Genomic DNA, 15315 nt, shown 5'->3' with positions numbered 1-15315 from the left:
CGATTTGGACAAAATTTTTTAGACAAAATTTATATTGGCTAATTAATGTCCTGGATCCGAGCACGATCACGGTTGCCACAGTTGGTAGAATTTTACCAAAATGGTAGATTTTTTTTTACTAAAAATGTTTTATACTGTTTGGTATATTTGTAGAATACTTAATTTTTGTTTGTTTGATTCAAAATATTTCTCTCCAACTAAGAGTTACTTCACAAATTTCTTTTAGATATAAAATATTGATAAAATAAAAGTTTAACAACATTTTCTATAGAAATAAACTTTTACTATCAAAGTGTCCTTTTGTAGAAGTAGTAACATTCTCTTGTGGTGCAACCTAAACATATTTAGAATTTCGACACATTTACAATTAAAGGGATATTTATACACTCAAACAAATGTTCGCTATTAGGAGTGTTAATAAATAATAAAATAAACTTCTAGAATAACCCAGCAAAAAAGCGTCGCCAAAAAAGTTGTGAAAATGTACTCTTTAGATCCGGAAGCAAAATAGGCGTAGAAGCTATGATTTAACATGTGCTTGTCATAGAACGGATGTCCAACATTTCAACAGGCGATGCACTGAATTTGCATTACTTCTTAAGGTGTGATCTAAATTCACTGCTTTGGATGTGATTCGCTTAGCATTCGCTTGCTTGAAACGTTTGACTTCAAATATTTTCAAAAATTCGCAATTTTTCTTTAAGGGATTTAGCATTCTTTTTACAAAACTTAAATAATTTGTACCATATTATTAATTCTGTTTTTAATCTATTTGAAACAAAAAAAATTAATTGCTTATTAAAATATGAAAAAATCGAGTTATACAAAATTTAATTCAAAGAATTTCCTGTGTAGTTACAATAAAGAACATCTTTGGTAGGACATTTTTGGAAGTGCTTTAAAGTTGTGCCTTTAGAACAACTTCAAAAAATTTTTGCTGGATATTTCATAATATTGTGAGAATCCTAAATCCAAATTACAAAGCCGTTTATGCTTTGCAATTAATTTCGAGAATTTTGTATTTTTTATTAGAATCAAAATCGCCATTCAGCCCATTGTGATGCTACATTGTCTGAGCTTCTTTTTTTTATCAAGGGAACTTCTTTTTACAGCCGAGCCCGAATGGACTCATGTTATATAGAAAAGCTTTGGAACATTCAGAAATGTCATCAGCATTACTGTGAAAGGATATACCACGGCAGCAACTTTAGCAAGACTGTTTTATTACTGTGTAGTAAAAGTTCATTCAGAACACTCAAATGTATGTTTTTACCACTTGTGGAAGAGGCAGCGACCAATTGTAGAAAAATGAAAAGGGGGCAATATCGGTCTATTGTTGGTGTCAGAAGATAAATCGCTGAGCGAAATTAGAGAAAGTTTGGTTGTAGATGACTAGCATCAAAAATTTGTTTATAGAGTTTCAATGTAGACGGACGTAGGTTTTTGAGGTTTTTTTCCTTTTGCTTACACCGAACAAGTGCATCTGCAAGATCATTTCTGAACAGAATAATGAAGATCCTGCTTCGAATAGTGGAAAACGACCACACACTGAAAAAATAGTGAACTCACCAGGAAGAAAACATTTAGTTAATTTTAGAAAATTTTTATATTTTTAGAAAACTTTAACTAAACAGTATTACAAACGCTGACATTACGCTGTTATCACAAAAATAAGTAAATATTTTTCGGCAAATTCAAGAAAATTTATTAGACACAATTATTTTTTTCCACTTGTTAAAGAAAACTTTGTAGTTTGAAGGAAAAAATTGGAGTTCAAAATTGCAAGAATGTCTTTAGTTACATACGAAGTTCACGATGGACGAATTTGTAGTACAATTAACAAATTTAAAGAAATAATGAACAATCTGGTGAGAAGTACGAATTTATCTGGTGAGAAGTAAATTTAATGGCGATTTCGATTGGGAAAAAGGTGCAACATTCTCGAAATTGATTGCCACATATGAAGGACACTGTCATAAATTTTGGTTCCTGTGTCCCTCAAAATGTTGTGAATTAATAATAACTTTGGAATGACACTACCATTTGGGCGAAAATACAATGAGGGAAAAAGTAGTGTAACACCAAGGCAACATATTTTTTGCGAAACGAAAACGCCCTAAGTAATTTGCACCATTTTAATAACCATTTCTAATCTATTTGAAACAAAAAAAGTTAAAATTACTTTTTAAAAATATGAAAAAGCGAGTTATAAAAAAAATTAATGATGAAAAGAACTTCCTGAGTATTTAAAATAAAGAACATCTGTGGGAGAAAATTTTTAGAAGTGCATTTAAAGTTGTTCACCAATGTGGTATCACAATGAACTGAATAGTCTAAGTGAGCCTGATACATCGGGCTGCCACCTAACCTAAACTAAAGTTGTGCCTTTAGAAGAACTTCCAATTTTTTTTTTGCTGGGAAAATAAAATATTTCGTTTGAAGAAACATAATAATAACCACAAACATTTTATCGAACACTACCAAACGAGATTTTTTATTTGGTAGTTTTCTGGTAAAATTTTCTTAACATTGAGGTAGATTATTCTTGGTTCGATTGAACAAACCGTGGGCACAATTTTATTAAAAAATATGGGAAATATTCAAATCTAAAGCCATTTTTAGGCATTTTCGCAAAAGTTTATTTATGGTTTATCGGTCGAGAGATATGTATAAGAGGTATAGGCAAAATTTTTACGGCTCCGACTCCAGCTCCACAGATCTGGCTGTCACTATACCTAACCTATCACTATACCTTAACCTACAATTATACTCGTAATTTCAAAGTAACAAAATTTTTACTCAGCGGCTACATCTACACTTAAAACAACGCTTGCAGGGTTCATAACAAACTTAATTCTACGGAATTGGGCCTTGAGTAATTATTTATTGAAACGCGGATATTTTTACACTGACGCTAATCCTGTATGACTGCATATCCTTTTTTTCGATGAAAAAAGGCAAACAAATTTATGAAACAAACGAAGTACTCACCATTTTTTCCCAACAGAAATCCCGTTTCAGTTTTTCCATATCTGGTGAATATCACCGTCCTTTTTCCTTTAGATATTATACTTGCGGAGTCCACAATGTACAATTTGTTGTTTGTACTTTTTACTAAAGAATACATCTGTAATTAAATTTTTGAAAAACGATTACATTAGACATGACAAAAATGAATGAGAGGCGGCATGCAGCATAAACATCAACAGTCCAGAAAAAAACCACGACAATATACATTAATGGTTGTTTCCTCATCATCTGATTAATACAAAATGGGAGGATAATCCACCGGCTAATAAAAGATTTGTTCTCTGAAAAAAGCATGTCCGGTTCCAACGATTTTGTCTTTACTTTAAAAATTTTGGTATTGATTCCAAGCCAAAGAAGCATAGAATACAAGTACGGATACATTTCAGACACAATTCTCTTTTAAATTTGGGTTTTGTGCACTTGCTTCTAGCAAAGCAAATTTTAATTTTTCGCTTTTTCAGCTTTTTTCTTGCTATCAAAGTCTTTTAAAAACGAGTTAACAACTTAATTTTCCAAATTAAGACTCGACTTTCAGTAAAAATTATGCTATGTTTCAAGTAAAAAACGTCTTTAATATAATATAAAGTTTTGAAAAACATGTCCTATTTTTGAAGGATTTTTTGCTTTGTAGTCAAGATGTAAAAAGACAACAAATTTAAAGACATTTTCATTAATTTTAAAGAATTTTTCTGAATTATTAAAGTCAAGTTGAAATTAGCCCTAAAATTTTTTCTTAAGTTAAATCACTTAATTATAAGGACAACACGACTTCATTGAAAAGTTTATCGAATTTTGGACAAGGAAAAAAGCTTTATATTAGAGAAATGTGTCTTCTATGCTAAGCAAAAATGGCATTCGTATTTTAGACATGAAATTTTTGACCTCACTACAATATTTTTTCAGTGTATGTGATTAAGTCTTTTATTTATAAATAATAAGACGCTGAAAAACCGGTCCAAAATCTTTACAAATCGCATGAAACCGAGAATATACTGATTAAGTGAGTGTGCTACTTGACACATTGTAATTGAACCGCTGTAAGGTTCCTCCTATTGTATTATACAAAACAAGACTTAATTTAGGATGTGATGTCACGTGATCTCAATTTCTTCCAGGAGCATTTGCGAAATATTTGGATAGGTTTGCTCCTGTCATGAGCTAAAGACGCTGTTTAGCTTTATAGTCAAAATAAAAAATAAACAGATTCAAAGACGATTTCATTAATTTGGAACAGTTTTTGAGAATTATAAAAGTCAAGTTGACATTAGTCAACCGAAATTTTCTTTCTTGTAAAGATACCCATTCAGCCACATAGGCTTAACTATAAGGACAAAATCACCTCATTGAAAAGTTTGCTTTTAGGCGAGGAAAAAACATATATCAGAGAAATTAGTCTACTATCTAAGCAAAATTCGCATAAATCATTAGTTCAAGTTGCTAAATTTTAATCAATTTAGTTCTTTATCCGATTTTATGGAAAGTATGAATTTGTTTCTATGGAAGATATGCAATTACAGCATATGGGACATGATTACAAAATAAAGAAATCTTGATTTCCCAGATCTCGCTAAAAATGGGTGTATAAAACAAGAAATTTTCGACCAAAATCGGACGCACATATATATGGTAACTACATCTGAATCAAATTGAACCAAATTTGACATGAAAATTTAGATTGCTATTTCTACTCTGTGCAAACTTTCAAGTAAATCGGAGTGAAACTTAAACTTCTGTGGTTAGAGTAAAAATTGTGCGAAATATGTATATAGGTGTTATATATACCTAAATCTCAACCGATTTCAATCAAATCTAGCACATTTTACGTTACTATTAATTGTACTCCACGAGTAAATTTTTAAACAAGTTTGGGTTACGGAAGACAGTGTTTTGTCTTAAGGTGAAATATATATACATATATATATATATGTGGTACAATGGTTAGCATGCCCGCCTTGCATACACAAGGTCGTGGGTTCGATTCCTGCTTCGACCGAACACCAAAAAGTTTTTCAGCGGTGGATTATCCCACCTCAGTAATGCTGGTGACATTTCTGAGGGTTTCAAAGCTTCTCTAATTGGTTTCACTGCAATGTGGAACGCCGTTCGGACTCGGCTATAAAAAGGAGGTCCCTTGTCATTGAGCTTAAAATGGAATCGGGCAGCACTCAGTGATAAGAGAGAAGTTCACCAATGTGGTATCACAATGGACTGAATTGTCTAAGTGAGCCTGATACATCGGGCTGCCACCTAACCTAACCTAACCTAGGGAGCTATATTAATTACTTACCTTCACACAGCAAAGCACCATAAGCGCATCACAATTTATAATTTTATCTTCTGCAGTGTACAGTTTACCTGCAACAGGCTTCCAGATGACATTTTTCTAGAAAGAAATAATTGCAATTAAAAAAACTATGTTACCAAATGCTCAACCGATTTCAATCAAATTCAGCACATTTTACATTACTATTAATTGTACTCCACGTGGAAATTTTTGAACAAGTTAGGGTTAGGGAAGGCAGTTTTAAGGTAATATATATATAAATATATAGGGAGCTATATTAATTACTTACCTTCACACAGCAAAGCACGAAAGTACAACACAATTTAAAATATTAACTTCTGCAGTATATAGTTTATCTGCAACAGGCTTCCAGATGACAACTTTTTTTCTAGAAAGAAATAATTGCAATTGTAAAAACCAAGGTACCAAATGCTGAGAAACCAAAAATACTTCTTGGTTTCAACTAAAAAAAATCATTGATTTTATTTAACAGTCAACATATTTTTTATAAGTCTAGGTCGCATTTTTACTCCAACCGATTTCAATTACTTACCTTCACACAGCAAAGCACAACACAATTTATAATATTAACTTCTGCAGTGTACAGTTTACCTGCAACAAGCTTCTAGATGGCAACTTTTTTCTAGAAAGAAATTCCAATGTAAAAAAAGCCGCCATTTCAGAACGCTTGTTGCAGGTAAACTGACTAAATTTTTGGCACGAAACGCCGGCTTCACTAGTGATCAAATTTTTTTTCAAACTTTTACCGTTATAGTAGTCGATTACGATTACTGAATACTCATTAAGATACCCATAAATCATAAGTTTTTCTAAATCAACACGTACGCTAACACAAATTGTTGCATCTTTTTATAATATCCACAAACAACAGATATGCTTACACTCTACTAACATTAGAAAATTATTTCAATGGATCTAAAGGTGGGTATTAAGTTCGGATTTAACTAGCGAAAAATTTCATTCCCATAAGAAATGCATTGCTATTTATGCTATCGAAATTTTCGGTAGCGTTCAATTTCGTAAGCTGGTACGCACCTCTAATGAAAATAACAGGGTTGTCAAAAGCATATTTTGGCAGCAAACATTTAATGTATTACAATCATTGTGTGCGTAAAAGTTTTAAAAGGTCTGTAAATAATAAACAATTTATTTGAGGAATATTTGGAACATATATTAACAATTTTTAAAAGCGATTAGCTGGTTTAAAATTTGTGTACACAGCCCTGTTTTTTTTGTTGTAGACTTAAATAAATTTTTGCTACCGAAAATTTCGCTAGAGGTGCATACCGGCCTTAAGGAATACACACTTTAGGTGGGTATTAAGTTCGAGTATAAGCCTAGTACTAAGATCACCTTTTCGCACGAAAAACTGTTATACTCCATATAAAAAATGTTAGCGCGGAATAAATGCGAAATCTTTGTTTTAAGCATTTTAAAGTACATATTTATACAACCCTGGATTTTTCGCACGAAAAAGGGTAACATCCCTGGGTTTGAGATCCTATATACGGAGATAGATGAAGATATTCGTTTTGCGCAGAAACGAACTTAGTACTAAGCATTAGCCGCTAAAATTGCTATTTTTCACGATTACTTTTCTTAATTAATCCACTTTAAGGAATACAAACATTGTGAAAATTTGCTTTGGGCTATTCCCTATCAAGTTATAATAAAATCTGCAACAAAATTTGTATAATTGTATGACTTTTTTACTGATTTAGTTTTCACTTTAGCGGTTTTAGCGGCTAAAGCTGAGTACTATGTTCAGTTTTCAAGCTGAAAAATGCGAACATAGTACTCACTTTAAACTCGAACTTAATACTCACCTTTAAGGTGGGTATTAAGTTCGAGTTTAGCCGCTAAAATCGTCATTTCTTCACGATTACTTTTCTTTAATAATCCATTTCAAGGAATACAAATTTTGTGAAAATTTGCTTTGGGCTATTCCCCATCACGTTATAACAAAATTTGCAACAAATGTGTATAATTTTACGCCTTTTTTACTAATTTAGTTTTCATTTTAGCGGAAAAACTCGAACTTAGTACTCACCTTTAGCCGCTAAAACCGCCAGTTTTTACGATTACTTTTCTTTAATAATACATTATAAATAATATAAACTTTGTGAAAAGTTGCTTTGGGGTATTCCCCACCAAGTTTTACTCAACAACATTGACATCAAAGAGATATAATTTTATATTATTTTTAATAATTTGTTTCGATTTTAGCGGCAAGACAAGAACTTAATACCCACCTTAATAATCAAGTAGATAAAGGAAACATTACATTAAGAAAAAATCTTACTTAAGAAATCTAAACTTACCAACCAGATTTCAACCAGATTATTTTCACTGTTAAAGGGCGGTATTATGTTCGCTTATCGCGTTGAAATTTCCGCGGTTACTTTATTAAAATAGTATAATTAAAATCAGATGATTTAATTCAATTGGTGCGCATTGTCTTTTTCATCTATATTTTAACAAGAACATACGAGTTTTCATTTATAATTGTTTGTTTTAGAAAAATTAAAAAAGCATTATGTTCGTGTGTGTGTGTACTATGATCTGTTTTCGAAGTGTAAATCACTTTATTTGCGCGATTACTTTTCCTCAAATAATCACCATTATATATGAAAACAGAAAATATTCCTGTAAAGTCTTGACGAAATCTAGAGGAACAAGAAATTGTACAACAATTGAGTTAATTTATCTGCTTTATATTGCAATGTTTTAATAAAGTAACCGCAAAAAATTCATCGCGAAAAGCGAACATAGTACTTACCTTAAGGTGGGTACTATATTCGGTTTTCGAGTTGGAAACCACTTTATTTCCGCGATTACTTTTCCTTAAATAACCAAAACTATAAATGAAAACAAAAATATACTTGTCAAGTCTTGCTAAAATCTAGAGGCACAAGAAACTTCGCATCATTTGAGTTAATACATTTTGTTTATATTGAACTTTTTAATAAAGCAACCGCGAAAATTTCAACGCGAAAACCGAACATAGTACTAGCTAAACTCGAATCATTTGAGTTAATTTCTCTGCTTTAAGGTGGTTATTTCGATCGATTTTAGCCGCTAAAATCGCCATTTTTCACGATTACTTTTCTTTAATAATCCATTTTAAGGAATACAAACTTTGTGAAAATTTGCTTTGTGCTATTCCCCATCAAGTTATAATAAAATTTGCAACAAATATGAATATTTTTATGCCTTTTTTACTGATTTAGTTTTCACTTTAGCGGCTAAAGGTAGGTATTAAGTTCGAGTTTAAGGTGGATATTAAGTTCGAGTTTAGCCGCTAATTTTCACTAAAGGTGAGTATTAAGTTCGCGTTTAGCCGCTAATTTTCACTAAAGTGAAAACTAAATCGGCAAAAAAGTCATAAAATTATACATATTTGTTGCAGATTTCATTATAACTTGATGGGGAGTATCCCAAAGCAAATTTTCACAAAGTTTGTATTCCTTAAAATGGATTATTAAAGAAAAGTAATCGTGAAAAAATGACGTTTTTAGCGGCTAAACACGAACTTAATACCCACCTTAAAGTGAAAACTAAATGAGTAACAAATTTCATAAAATTATACATATTCGTCGCAGATTTCATTATAACTTGATGGGGAATATCCCAAAGCAAATTTTCACAAAGTTTGTATTACTTAAAATGGATTATTAAAGAAAAGTAATCGTGAAAAAATTACGATTTAAAGGTGGGTATTAAGTTCGAGTTTAGCCGCTAAAAAGATGATTTTTTCACGATTACTTTTCTTTAATAATCCATTTTAAGGAATACAAACTTTGTGAAAATTTGCTTTGGGCTTTTCCCCATTAAGTTATAATAAAATTTGCAACAAATATGTATAATTTCATGCATTTTTCTTACAGATTTAGTTTTCACTTTAGCGATTTTAGCGGCTAAACTCGAACTTAATACTCACCTTAAAGGTGAGTACTATGTTCGTATTTTTCACCAAAACACTAAATTAAAAGTACAAAAATATATATGAAGACGATTATATTTGTATCAAGTCTTGTCAAATAGTGGATGGAAACTGTACAAGGAATTAATTGCGAATCATTTTATATTTCTGAACTAATTAATTTAAAAAAGTAACCGTGAAAACAAGCTGATTTTCAGCTTGAAAACTGAACATAGTACTCAGCTTTAGCGGCTAAACTCGAATTGGTTTGATAGTGTGAGCTTATTTGTTAGATTTGTATGGTATTTTTTCACTAACAAAATTTCTTCTAAAATAAATAAATGCACATTCTTCTTCTTGTTCTAATAAAGGGCTAGGATTATATGATATTGGGTGTAAATACTTAATTCAATAACGCTCCTTGTTAAATAGCGCTCCTAGTTACCTAAATAAACACCGCTTATTATGTGCGAAATAACGATTTCTATAAAATTTATCGCAAGAATGAACATAGTACCAGCCTTTACAGACAAACAAGCTGTGCAATCATGTTAGTGCTATGTCAAAAAATTTGTGAACAATTAGTTCCGTTCGCGCACCCAATAATTTTGGATAATTGTCATACATTTTTAGTGGGAGTCATTTGTTTACCCCAAAAAGGTACAAATGCTATATATTTTTCCCAGTAAAATTTTGCAAAAAATAGCATAACCCGCCGGCTGGTTTTTGTTCTTCTTGATATAATCAAAACATGCCATGCCCCCTGCGCTAGTGAAATTATACTCACCTCGATTTGCGTCAAATTTTTCCAATGCTAGTAAAAAGTTTCGGTGTCGAACAGGCCCAAAGTAAGAAAAATACACTCTTTTAAGCAGGCGTATGCTTTAGTTTTTTTCTTTACTTTAAAGCGGCTTTAGTTTTTCCAAAACACGTAGAAATGCTCGCTTCATAAACATAAACAAATTTATATTTTCAGTTTTTACTGAATCATTATTGATAAAAAAAAAGTACGCGAATAGACCTATTACTTGAACTCTAAAATACTATCCAATTAATCAACAAGGTTAACGTGAAATACAAAAAAAAAAAAAAAAAAAAAACAAGGAAAGAAACACAACAATCCATTACATTACGTTGTTCCATTTTATTTTTATATTAAGTTTTGAAGAAAACATTTTGGTGATTTATTTTCATACACGCTCTCCATACATCGATTGGTGTTTGTGGTCAGCGAGAAATTTTAGAAAAAATTCAAATCTGGAGATGAGGCAGCAGTTTGCCGCCCAATTCAACCAAAGACGAGCAGAGGATGACTTATCATGGAAAATTTACACTTTTTGGAATCAATACTTTGGAATAGTGAATCGCACTTATCGGTGGCAATCACGTCCCGGCCGATGTAACAGTTTCCGCCTTCTCACAATATGGTCTTCAGGTGCCGCCGAGTTTACCACTAGATTCTCTTCTCATCGCCTGTCATCATACGACACAGAACTTTATCGGTTTTTTATACCTATTTTATATGTATATATAAGTGAATATGATTTGTTTATAATGCAAATGATTTGGAATAAAATAAATAAGGAAAAAGATACAAATGCTTTCCATAAACAAGCATCGAATATTAGTGCTTTCTATTTTTCAAAAAATCACGGACAACTCCGATCCTCGTTCGGTAAAGCAAAGGCGCGAATAATTTTAACAATCAACCCAAAAACATTTTTCAAAAATACCTTTACCGTAGCTGAATCGATTTTATGATGCTTATATAATTGTTGTTTAATGTTTTCTCTATAACTTCCGAAAGAGTTTAAACTCATTTTAGATTAATGTTCGTATTCATATTTTATCTGACAATCATTTATTTGATTACAAACAAACAAAATTACAGCAAAGTTTTGCTGAGACAGAAAAGTACTTCTAGATAATAGTGGATAATTTTGTCTTTTGCCCTGCCGAAAACCCATTCGAAAGAACACACAGTCACTTGAAGTCAAATGAATTTGGTTTTAGAAAATTCGATTTGTTAAATACATTGATTATCAAAAAAGAGTATTTTAAAATTTTTGGCCTGAGAATTCATTCAAATGTTAACAATGTTTTTACTTTTTCCTTGACACATTTTGTATATGATGGTTTATTTCTCGACAACAAAATGTAAAGTGACTTGCCTTTCGAAATTGAGGATGGAGCCACCGTGTTGCAATGGTTAGCATGCCCACCTTGCATACACAAGGTCGTGGGTTCGATTCCTGCTTCGACCGAACACCAAAAAGTTTTTCAGCGGTGGATTATCCCACCTCAGTAATGCTGGTGACATTTCTGAGGGTTTCAAAGCTTCTCTAAGTGGTTTCACTGCAATGTGGAACGCCGTTCGCACTCGGCTATAAAAAGGAGGTCCCTTGTTATTGAGCTTAACATGGAATCGGGTAGCTCTCAGTGATAAGAGAGAAGTTCACCAATGTGGTATCACAATGGACTCAATAGTCTAAGTGAGCCTGATACATCGGGCTGCCACATAACCTAACCGAACCTTCGAAATTGAGGAACCAAACTCAATTTTATTTCGTTTGGAATTCGAAAGAAAGCTTTCGTTCGATATACTGGGACAGGACATTAGTGTCCCGCTCTATTTTAGATATTGCTTACTTGTTTTATGGGTAAAAATTCTTATTTTCACAAAATATATTTGTTTTTCGGGTGGCACTACACACTGACAGACATAGGCAGATAAGGAAGAATGATACCCTTTCAATCGTTCAGAGAACAAATGTGACTCCATAAAGTGTAGTTCGCTGTTAAAATCTGAGTCTATCTAACCATGTATGTGAGTCCATTAAACAGACAAGCTAACGTTCAAATGAATATAGGTATCGTGATTTTACATAAAGACTTTCGTTTTGTTATTCGTCGCCAGATATTGAAAATAGACCATTTGGAAGGAGGTATATTGAGCATCGTGAAGGCTTTTGGTATCACGATCCATCTGAAATTCGGTATTCACCCCCAAGCATTTAAGAAGTGGTTCACATCGGTTCATCGGCTCGTTCCAGATTTGACTTTTTTAGTCTCCTGGAGGTTTGTTTGTGTTGGCCCATAATTAGATATATGTATGGACTGATTTCCAGATTTATATTTTTAGCGTCCTGAAGACATATCTTTAAAATTCAAAGCAACCATCTAAAATTATAATTGTTTTTTATTTTTCATGAGAGCCACTCATCGTCTTTCATAACAAACAAATACATATGCGATGGAATACTGATTTCTATGTGAGTACGTTGCATACATAGAAATAGAAATGACATTTAAAAAGTCAGAGCCGGCAGATTTAGAGCGGAAGAAAAGTGAAGAATGCAAAAAAATATGGTAACACCATTCACTACTTTATATAACGAGTAATATGAGGACATGACCTCAAACGAAGCAATATACTGATTTTAAGACCTCAAACAATGCAATATATAGTTAAACCGCTTTTGTAAGGTTTTTTGGAAAAGAAAAAATTTAAAACCAAGAGGGATGGCATTGGAATGAAGTAATTATTTTAAATATCTATTACAAATTTAAAAAAAAATGTGTCCCCAAACAATTCGATCCGTATATATATATATATATATATATATATATATATATATATATATATATATATATATATATATATATATATATATATATATATATATATATATATATATATATATATATATATATATATATATATATATATATATATATATATATATATATATAACAAATTTGGCACAGTTAACCATACTATTAAACGCACTCTTTTTGCAAAATTTGAAGCAAATCAGGGTAAATTCTGGCTTTTGAGGCCATATAAGTGCAAATCGGACGAAAAGTATATACGGGAGCTATATCTAAATCTGAACCGATTTTAACCAAATTTGCCACAGTTAACAATATTATTAAACGTACTCCTTGTGCTAAATTTGAAGCAAATCAGGGTAAAATTCTGGCTTTTGAGGCCATATAAGTCCAAATCGGACGAAAGGTATATATGGGAGCTATATCTAAATCGGAACCGATTTAGCTGATGTTTTGCAGGTTTTACGCGACCGACAAAACATTCAGATGTACGAAATTTGAAGAAGATCGGTTCATAAATACTTGAATTATGATCAAATCGGCGATAAATATATATGGCAGCTGTATCTAAATCTGAACCGATTTTTTCCAAAATCAATAGCGATTGTCTTTGACCCGAAGAAAGACCCCATGCCAAAATTGAGGACGATCGGACTTAAATTGCGAGCTGTACTTTGTGAACAAAATTACATATACAGACAGACGGACAGACAGACAGACGGACATCGCTAAATCGACTCAGAATTTAATTCTAAGCCGATCGGTATACTAAGAGATGTGTCTATGACTAATATTTCTTGGCGTTACATACAAATGCACAAACTTATTATACCCTGTACCACAGTAGTGGTGAAGGGTATAAAAACGATGCATGACATAAAAAATAATTTTTTAGAAAAATATTTGATAAAAAAATTGCCGCTGGTGAGATTTGAATCTGCGTTTCTTATTTTTTTGTTCATACTAATAAAGAACATCTCGAGAAACAATTAGAATGTTATTCCTTGGTGCGTATTACGATCATATCACAAACATTTGAAGTGACCTTTCGACGCTTTATGTTCAATGGCGTTTGTGGCGGATGTGCTAAGGCGTTCTGTTATGGTGCCAGCAAACCCTGGTTCAACCCCTGGTTGGAGCGAAAAAGTTTTCCAAATTGTAAAAATTAGATAATAGGAAAATAATTGTGTAATAAAACATATCGATGAAAATAATAGGAAATTGGTTGAAAAAAAAAATTTTTTTCACTTTTTAAATTTCTTCATTTAAATTAACATCCAGGGCACAACTTCTAAAGCAATGCAAAGGATCCAAAAAGGAATTACTTCCGTCCTATGACAAGCCCATGTAAAATTCATTGGAGATGATCCAAGTTTGCACTACTTCCGGATCACAGATTGGGGATCCAAGCTACATTTTGGGAGGTCTTTTTTTGCTGGGATTGCCAAAATATCGCAAATTTTTTTAATTCACGTCCAAAACACTGAATTCGGATCATATCTTAAGAAGTGATGCAAATTCAGTGCAACGGCTATTGCAAATTCAGTGCAACGGCTAATGGTGGACATCCGTCGTATGACAAGCCCATCCCAGCAATAAACGAGCTACCAAAAAAGTAGTTTGGATCCCCAATTTGTGATCTGGAAGTAGTGCAAACTAGGATCATCTCCAATGAATTTCACATGGACTTGTCATGGGACGGAGGTTCTCCATTTTAGGATCCTTTGCATTGCTTCAGAAGTTGTGCCTTGGAAGTTCATTTGGATAAAGATATTTAAAAAACAAAAAAAAAGTTATATAATTTTTACAAATTGAAACCCTTATTCGCTTCCACCTGGGGTTGAACCTGGATCTGCTGGCATCATAACAGAACGGTTTAGCATACTAAACCACAAACGCCATTGAACATGTTGCATCAAAACGTCTATTCAAATGTTTGTTATATGAGCCTAATATGACTCTACTACTTCTACTTCATTCTAACTACTTCTTAAGATTTTATTTATTAATTTGAATGAAAAAACAAAGAAATCTCACCAGCGGAAATTTTTTTATCAAATATTTTATATAAAAAAAAAAACATTTTTAATTTTTTATATCGTTTTTAATTTGTTATTTTCATATTTTTTTGTAAAAATATATATTTTTCCATTAAAAATCAACAAAAAATTATCGTAACCCACATAAATAATTTTTATAATGTTTTATAATTTTTAATGAATTCTAAGGCTTATCGGAAACCTTTGACCTCAGATTGGATTTAGCATTTTTTTCGACAAAATTTAAATGATTTGTACCATTTTATGAATTCTTACTCTGTTTTTAACCTATTTGAAACAAAAAAAGTTAAAATTACCCATTAAAAATATGAAAAAACAATGTTATAAAACATTGAATTAAAAGAACTTCCTGGGTAGTTAAAATAAAGAACATCATTGGGAGTGCA

At 31.9% G+C, this 15315-nt stretch overlaps 1 protein-coding gene and 1 long non-coding RNA gene across 2 annotated transcripts in view; one reads left to right on the top strand and one right to left on the bottom strand.

Annotated features, from left to right (window-relative positions):
• Orco (odorant receptor co-receptor) overlaps nt 1–15315 on the top strand; it is a 99139-nt gene that overhangs the window by 17330 nt on the left and 66494 nt on the right. The gene's annotated exons all lie outside the window — the stretch shown is intronic.
• Nucleotides 2960–6020, bottom strand: LOC142239363 (uncharacterized). Its single transcript, XR_012723011.1, has 4 exons — nt 5868–6020; nt 5604–5702; nt 5318–5413; nt 2960–3127 (listed from the first exon to the last, which is right to left on the bottom strand). It is a non-coding gene; the product is annotated as an uncharacterized LOC142239363 (long non-coding RNA).

Source organism: Haematobia irritans, chromosome 1, assembly GCF_050003625.1.
Source record: "Haematobia irritans isolate KBUSLIRL chromosome 1, ASM5000362v1, whole genome shotgun sequence".
NCBI lineage: Eukaryota > Metazoa > Arthropoda > Insecta > Diptera > Muscidae > Haematobia > Haematobia irritans.
This window is presented reverse-complemented; position numbering and strand designations above follow the sequence as displayed.